General features: G+C 35.8%; 1 pseudogene; it reads left to right on the forward strand.

The window, feature by feature from the left end:
- The first annotated feature begins 1227 nt into the window (after window positions 1-1227).
- LOC140955887 (uncharacterized) lies at window positions 1228-7561 on the forward strand (annotated as a pseudogene).
- Window positions 7562-8018: the final 457 nt, after the last annotated feature.

Below are 8018 nucleotides of genomic sequence, written 5' to 3' on the forward strand. Positions count from 1 at the left end.
GAAGAAGTCCGAAGCTGTCCTGCAGCCCAGACACTATTTAGTGTTCAGCCCATATCTTGAGTTCTAGAAGTCCAAATGACCTCATCTTTTTTTTGTTGGAAAGCTGAGACAATTTCCTAGAACATTCCTGAGGATTCTGGGCAAATTATGATGTCAGCAATGACGTCTTGTTCAGACAAGAAGATAAGGATTGTTATCAAGTTAAGATATGGCCACCCACTCATCAATTAGTCAACAAATCAATAGTTCCAAATTTTGGCCTATAAAAGGAGGCACTTACCATGTATTGAGGCATCTTGGTTTCCAGATCAAGATCATGCTCTTGCTTTCTCTCTTTGTATTGCTTATGTCTTGCTTTTATTAATATCAAGTTTATGCACTTTATTTCCTTTCCTTTACTTAGTTAAGTTCTTTCTCATTTATGTTCGTATCTTGTTCATTTATGTTTCTTTCTTTCATTATGTTCAGCTAAGTTAATTATGTCAAGGTGAAAAGGGTACACTAATGGTGTAAGAGCAAGTATAATATAAACTTAACATGGACCTTAACGTTGGATACTAACATGTTTTATATTTGTTATCTTGTTCACTTTTAATACTTTGCTTGTTAAATGGTTAATCTAGATTTATGTTGTATAACACTTGGTACAACAAATACTTGGCACTTTCATAGCCCATACTGTATGGTTTAACCGACACCTGAGCTATGAAAGGAACTTGATTTGTTGTTAACATAAGTTATAATCATGAATGCCTGCCAACATTTACAAGTATTAGCTTTATTCGAATAAGATAACTAATGTAATCATGTTAACAATTTATAATCTGATTGGAACCTCCTTTATGTGTGGTTTCCAATTGAGTAATAAGAGTTTATATTATACTTGTTTGAAGTACCATTAGTGGATCCTCTAACCTTGACATTTGTTTTTATCATTGCTTAATCCTTACATTAATCTTTCATTTCAAAGTTCTCATTAATTTCTTCATCTTCTGCTTTCATTATTATTATTATTATTATTTACATTCTGTTTATATTATATAATATATATATTTGATCTTTTCATAAACTCAGTATATAGGCTGGAAACCTGTGACCCAATCTTTAGATCATTCTCAGGTATAACAACGCCACGTACTGAGTATAATAATAATAATTATTGTTGTTATTATTGTTGTTGTTGTTGTTGTTGTTGTTGTTGTCTTGTTATTTATAATTTATACAATTAACCTCTCTGTGGTTCGACCCCGGTCTTGCCGGGTTATTTATTACTTCGACACTCCTGCACTTGGGAAAAGACATCAAGCTTTTGGTCGTGTCAAGTTTTTGGCGCCGTTGCCGGGGAGGTAAATTTTTGTATAAATTATAATATTTAATTTATTTTCTCTTTTCACTTTTCATTTTATCTATTTTTTTTCCTTTGTTTTGTTTTGTTTCTTTTTCTTCTATTTTCTTTTCTTGCTTTTATTCTCTTCTTACACGTGCATGAGAGTTTGGTCACGTACATTAAGTGGTAGACTTTGTAGGGTATCCTCATCATTTTCAGAAAATATGGCCGAAGAAGATAATCAATCACTTCATAATGAGAATAACCGTATGAGAACACTTAGAGACCACATGAATCCCACAAGAACAAGTGCACCCTCATGCATAGTTTTCCCTCCTGATGCATCTCATTTTAATTTTAAGCCAGGCATTATTCAACTTTTACCATCTTTTCATGGCTTAGACTTAGAAAATCCATACTTGCATTTAAGGGAATTTGAGGAGGTTTGTAATACCTATAATGACTCAAATTGTAGCATGAACACCATTCGATTAAAGCTTTTTCCTTTTTCATTAAAAGATAAAGCTAAAACATGGCTACAAAATTTGAGACCAGGATCCATTCGTGCTTGGGATGATATGCAACAACAATTTTTAAAGAAGTTTTTTCCATCTCACAGAACAAACTCTTTTAAAAGACAAATCATCACTTTCACTCAAAAGCCAGGAGAAACATTTTACCAATGTTGGGATAGGTATCGAGATTTGCTTAATACTTGCCCACATCATGGTTTTGAAACATGGAGATTGGTTTCACATTTTTATGAGGGTTTAACACCTAGAGATAGGCAAATGGTTGAATTGATGTGCAATGGAACTTTTGAAGATAAAGACCCTAATGAAGCAATGGAGTACCTAGACTTGCTAGCTGAAAATGCTCAAAATTGGGACACCACAGGTACTTATGAGGCACCAGGTAAAACTCAACCTCATACATCTAGTGGGGGTATGCACAACCTTAGGGAAGATCATGACCTCCAAGCCAAGTTTGCATCTTTAGCTAGAAAAGTCGAGGCACTAGAATTAAAAAAGAGTGGTCAATTAAAATCTGTTCAAGACATTGTGTGTCAAATCTGTGAAACAAATGAGCATGCAACCAATGATTGTCCAACTTTGCCTTCTTTCAAGGAATGCCTCCATGAACAAGCCCATGCTTTAAACAGTTTCCAAAGACCCAACCATAACCCATACTCACAAACATATAACCCTGGTTGGAGAAATCACCCAAATTTTAGTTGGAAGAGTGATAGCAACAATGCACAAACTTCACATCCACCGTTTCAAGCACACCATAATTTCCAAAATTCTCATGGATATGCACCTCCTTATGCTCCACCTCCTAGAAGAAATTTTGAGGAAACATTGCATGCATTCATTGAAAAGCAGGAGACAATCAACACTCAACTTGCTCAAAGCATGACCGATTTTAAAGATGCTCTTGCAAAATTAACATCTGCTCTCAGTTTCCAAGAGAAAGGTAAGTTTCCTTCTCAACCACAGCAAAATCCAAAGGGGCAATACAATGCAAATGCAAGTAGTTCTGGAAGCCAACACATGGATCAAGTCAAATCAGTCATCACTCTTCGTAGTGGTAAGGTTATTGAAAAACCTATTCTTGAACCTTGTGAGAAAGATGATGAGTCTATCTCTGAGGGTAAGGAAGGGGTTGAACCTGAACACTGCAAAGAAAAGGCTGATTCCCCGCCAGCACTTCCATTTCCTCATGCCATGATCAAACAAAGGAAAGTTAGTCACAACTCTGAAATCTTTGAAATTTTCAAACAGGTAAGGATCAATATACCTTTGTTGGATGCTATTAAACAGGTTCCTTCCTATGCTAAATTTTTGAAAGATCTGTGCACTGTGAAAAGAAAATTGAATGTGAAAAAGAAAGCATTTTTAGCCGAACAAGTAAGTGCCATTCTTCAGAACAATAATGCTTTGAAATATAAAGACCCTGGTTGTCCTACAATTTCTTGCTTTATTGGAGAACATAAAATTGAAAGAGTCTTACTTGATCTTGGAGCTAGTGTGAATTTACTTCCATATTCAGTTTTTCAGAGTCTCAATCTAGGTGAGTTAAAACCAACCTCTGTAACTCTTTTACTCGCCGATAGATCTGTAAAAGTGCCTAGAGGAATAATTGAAGATGTGTTGGTACAAGTTGATAAATTCATTTATCCTGTGGATTTTGTTGTCTTGGACACGCAACCTGTTGAAGCATGTAATTCAATTCCTGTCATTTTAGGACGTCCATTTCTTGCCACTTCTAATGCATTGATTAATTGTAGGAATGGACTGATGAAGCTATCATTTGGAAACATGACATTGGAGATGAATATTTTCAACATTTACAAGCAACCTGGAGATGATAATGATTTACAGGAAGTGGACTTTATTGAAAAATTAGTTCATGATCAATTTCAAACCACTTCTAGTGAAACTAAGATTGATGAATCTGATGATTTGCAAATGGTCTACTTTCAGGAATCAAAGGCATGCAATTGGAGACCACAAATTGAAGAATTGCCACCACGATCAATTGAGCCCATACCTTCAAGTGTTCAACCACCAAAACCTGAATTGAAGTCGTTACCATTTAATCTCAAATACTCATTTTTGGGAGAAAATGAAACTTTTTCCGGTAATAATCTCTTCCAAACTTAATGCGCATCAAGAAGGTAAGTTATTACAGACTCTGAAAATGCACAAAAATGCATTAGGATGGACCATAGCTGACATAAAAGGAATTAGCCCTTTGATTTGCACACACAGGATTTATTTGGAGGAAAATGCTAAACCCTCTAGAGAAATGCAACGAAGGCTTAATCCTAATATGAAAGAAGTAGTGAAAAAATGAAGTCATTAAGCTTCTAGATAATGGAATCATTTATCCTATTTCTGATAGCAAATGGGTAAGTCCTACCCAAGTTGTACCCAAAAAAGTCTGGAGTCACTGTGATAACAAATGAGAAAAATGAGTTAATTCCAACTAGGACTGTTACGGGTTGGCGCATGTGCATTGACTATAGGAAACTTAATTCAATGACTAGAAAAGATCATTTCCCTTTACCTTTCATGGACCAAATCCTAGAAAGAGTTGCAGGTCATGAATTTTATTGTTTCCTAGATGGTTATTCAGGTTACAATCAAATTGAAATTGCATTGGAAGATCAAGAGAAGACTACTTTCACATGTCCATTTGGTACTTTTGCATATCGAAGGATGCCTTTTGGATTATGTAATGCACCAGCCACGTTTCAAAGATGCATGCTTAGCATATTCAGTGATATGGTTGAACGTTTTCTTAAAATTTTTATGGATGATTTTTCTGTTTTTGGTGATTCATTTGATGATTGTTTGACTAACTTAGAAAAGGTTTTGAGCAGGTGTGAAGAGAAGAATCTTGTACTGAATTGGGAAAAATGTCACTTTATGGTAACAAACGGCATTGTACTTGGTCACATTGTTTCATCGAAAGGAATTGAGGTTGACAAATCTAAAATCGAGTTAATTGCCAACTTACCAACACCAAAATCTGTTAAAGATGTTAGATCATTCTTAGGACATGTTGGTTTTTACAGAAGGTTCATCAAAGATTTTAGTGTAATATCTAAGCCCTTGAGTAACCTTCTAACAAAGGATAATATTTTTGAATGGACTGAACATTGTGAGGAAGCCTTTGTTAAACTTAAAAACTTGCTTACTTCTGCTCCTGTCATTCAACCTCCTGATTGGTCATTACCTTTTGAAATAATGTGTGACGCTAGTGATTATGCCGTGGGTGCTGTATTGGGACAAAGGAAAGATAAGAAACCTTATGTGATTTACTATGCAAGTAAAACTTTAAATAGTGCTCAAATGAATTACACTACCACTGAAAAAGAATTACTTGCAGTAGTATTTGCATGTGACAAGTTCAGATCTTATCTTGTTGGCTCACCTGTTATTGTTTTTAGTGATCATGCAGCATTGAAATATCTTCTCTCTAAGAAAGATTCTAAGGCTAGATTGGTGCGGTGGATTTTGTTACTTCAAGAATTTGATATCACAATCAAAGACAAGAAAGGCACCGAAAATGTTGTCGCGGATCATTTGTCAAGATTGACAACCGATTCGAGATTTGACATTACACCAATCGATGACTACTTTCCTGATGAATCTTTATTTTCTGTCTCTACGATGCCTTGGTTTGCTAATATTGTTAATTTTCTTGTTTCAGGACAATTGCCAGCTCATTGGAGTACCCAAGACAAAAGAAAGTTCTTGAACGAAGTAAAGAACTTTTATTGGGATGACCCTTATTTATTCAAATATTGTCCTGATCAAATATTTCGAAGATGCATTCCTGACAATGAGGTAAGTAGTGTTATTAAATTTTGTCATTCTGAGGCATATGGGGGTCATTTCTCATCAAGAAAGACAACTGCAAAAATCTTACAAAGTGGATTCTATTGGCCCACCATGTTCAAAGACTCACATGCATTCTGTAAGATTTGTGAAAATTGTCAAAAGTTGGGATCTATTTCGAAACGTCACATGATGCCTTTAAATCCTATTCTTGTCATTGAGATCTTTGATTGTTGGGGTATAGATTTCATGGGTCCATTTCCTCCATCATTTGGTTTCTTATACATATTGGTCGCAGTAGATTATGTTTCAAAATGGATAGAGGCAATTCCAAGTCGAACCAATGATCACAAAATAGTGATAAAGTTTTTGAAAGAAAACATTTTAAGTCGATTTGGAATCCCTCGAGCCATGATAAGTGACGGTGGAACACACTTTTGCAACAAGCCATTTGAGTCTTTAATGAAGAAATATGGAATCACACATAAAGTTGCCACCCCTTATCACCCTCAAACAAGTGGACAAGTAGAGCTTGCTAATAGGGAGATCAAACAGATCTTGGAGAAAACAGTGAACCCTAATAGGAAAGACTGGTCTTTAAGACTTAATGATGCACTTTGGGCTTATCGAACTGCTTATAAAACATCATTAGGTATGTCACCTTATAGACTAGTCTATGGAAAACCTTGTCACTTGCCTGTGGAAATTGAACATAAAGCTTATTGGGCTATTAAAGCTTTCAATTCAAGCCTTGATGATGCTAGTCAGCTGCGAAAATTGCAAATAAATGAGCTTGAGGAAATAAGAAATGATGCATATGACAATTCAAAAATTCATAAAGCAAGAATTAAAGAGTTTCATGACAAGAAAATACTGAGAAAAACATTCAATGTTGGTCAAAAAGTCTTGCTTTATAATTCTCGACTCCATTTATTTCCTGGAAAACTAAGAACAAGATGGAGCGGTCCTTTTATTGTGAAACATGTGTATCCATATGGGGCCTGTGATATTGAGAATCCAAAGAATGGCAATGTTTTCAAGGTAAATGGGCATCGTTTGAAAGTTTATTTTGACAATTTTTCGGTTGAAAATGACTCTATTGAATTGAGTGATCCTGTATATAAAGATTGATTCTTTTTCTCACATTGTTTTGTGTTTTGTTGTTTTGCTAGTCTCTCTTTCACCCCGGTCAAATGGCGGATAACGGTACTCCGTGACTTAGGTCGGTTCTTTCAGTTTCCCAAATAACTGATATCTGTATATGTTTGTATAATTCTTAGCTCTTTCTTCCTTCTTTGAATCGCTTCTCTAATTCTCTTTTGAAAATGGACACCACTCTTGAAAAGTTGAAAAGGTATTTTCCCGCTTTGCCTCCAAATGCGATTAATAAAATTTACCGTGCTAGGTGTGCAAGATTGAGGTTGTTAATGAATCATGGAATTCCTGAAGATATCCGTTGGTTAATTGAAGCAAAGGTTCGATTATCAGGTGAGTCATCCAATTCTTTCATTTCACACATGCCTGGAACAGGTAAAAGCACTTTTGCAAAGAAACGTCGTGCAAAACGACTGAAAGTCTATCATCGATGTGCCAGATGGACTTGTAATACGACATGTCGTTCTTTAGGAATGGTATCTGTAAACCGTGAAGATAAGATACAATTCATTAAGGATGGCCTGAGTAAGGGGTCTTTAGATAATCTTTTGTTGACCCTTGAGACGCATCCTAGTGGAGATGTGCATCGTGTAATTCATGATTTATGGCCACAATTCCATAAAGAACATGATCGACTTAGTCTTGGGAATCTGACTAAAAAAGACCCTGTTTGCCAGTTTTTAAGAAAACTGGATGGGAAGCCTATCCCCGACCCATAGAGGGCGTTTAAGCCGTTCTTGGACGTAAAACCAAGGGAAGATATGAGCCACAATCACAACTACCTGTACATACATGCTTTTTCAAAATAAATAATTAATAAAGAGAGAGAGAGAGAGAGTTTGTGAGACTACAGCTGGCCTACATATAGGTGGTATGATTGCATTTTCACTTTTTCATCTATAAATTCTTCTCTTCCTTCCCTTTATTTCTACTCATCCCATATATTCATCAAATATAGAAGTGTGTAGAAATGGCAGGTTTCTCAAGTCATCATATAAGAAATATTTGTGTTTTCGGTGGATCCAGTTCTGGGAAAGAAAAAGAGTTTTTAGAATCAGCAAATCATCTTGGTCGGGTATTAGCTGAGAGAAAGATTCATTTAGTGTATGGGGGAGGCAGCCTTGGGTTAATGGGAGGTGTGTCAATGGCTGCATTTTTAGGAGGCAGTCAAGTTTTGGGGGTTGTCC

This window comes from Populus alba, chromosome 8 (assembly GCF_005239225.2).
Source record: "Populus alba chromosome 8, ASM523922v2, whole genome shotgun sequence".
Classification (NCBI taxonomy): Eukaryota; Viridiplantae; Streptophyta; class Magnoliopsida; order Malpighiales; family Salicaceae; genus Populus; species Populus alba.